This window comes from Ipomoea triloba, chromosome 1 (genome assembly GCF_003576645.1).
Source record: "Ipomoea triloba cultivar NCNSP0323 chromosome 1, ASM357664v1".
NCBI classification, from domain to species: Eukaryota; Viridiplantae; Streptophyta; class Magnoliopsida; order Solanales; family Convolvulaceae; genus Ipomoea; species Ipomoea triloba.
In genome coordinates this window covers 34287026-34288246 of record NC_044916.1, presented here as the reverse complement: position 1 = coordinate 34288246, position 1221 = coordinate 34287026, and positions in this window count along the sequence as shown.

Genomic DNA, 1221 nt, shown 5'->3' with positions numbered 1-1221 from the left:
CCCCCCCCCCCCCCCCCACTCCCCTCTCTTTTTAGTACTATTGGTCAATATTGCCCTCACTAAGACTCGAAACCCTTGACCATAAGGTCTTTGGCAATTTAAACCCACTTTAATAATAATAATAATAATAATAATAATAATAATAATCACATTTGATATTTATCAAATTGAGTCTGACTAGTTCAAGCTTATAAGTTATACCACTAATATTTATATTATACTTTATTAAAATTACTTATTATATTCTTTGAAGTATATACTTTTATCATATGATCTGTATTATTTTAAAAATTGAGTGAATTATTATTGAAATAAATGATTAAGCAATGCATTAGAAATTATTAAAAATTATGAAATAAAATGAGAGTACAAATTATTTAGTGGTTTATTAATTAATTGTAATAAATGCACACATTTTTTTAAAATGTGAAGAAAAAATGTTGAGTTTGGAAATGTATATATATATGACATGTGGTTTGATTGCGAAAGCATGCAATGCGCAAAATGAAAACAAATGGTACCTTTAACCTTTCTTTATAACTTTATTAAAATAACGAATAATAAATAAGACTTTCCAGCAAGCAAATCTTATTCAAGCTTTACATCACATCACAAAATTTGGAGCCGATTCATATCACGCAAAAATTAACGCAACTAAATCTACATGGGCTTTATCAGAAGGCCACGTTGCACCCATTTTTCATTTCTGATCTTTGGCAAATTCAATCATTTCTAGATTCTAGAAGGCCCACTTGAGAGTAGTTACAAAAGACATATTCGCAAACACGAGGCCCATATATGCCTCACTATTTTTATTTTTTTTGGATATATATGAATAGATTTACTAAGAATTAAAAGAGAAGAAGTGAACTAATATAATTGGCGTGGTGGTTCAATACCTCACCTTTTAAGTATGAAGTTGGGATTTTGATCCTTATCCAAGTGAATGGAGCAAATCATTTGGTACTAACTCGTTGGGACGGAGGATAGTCTTCTGGCTGAATGACAAAATTTTTATTTGTTGTAAAATTATAATTTTCTAAAACCAAATACTCCGTAATAAAATTGTAAATTTAATGAAATTTAGTAAGAATAAAATTGCATTTCAGTCGTACCAAACGCCCGGCCTGTTACAGAGGAGGACAAAATCATAAATTGGGATAAAATACAAGGGCCAAATCGACATTTAAGCCTTTTCGTTGTTGTCCGTCCTTGGGTCCA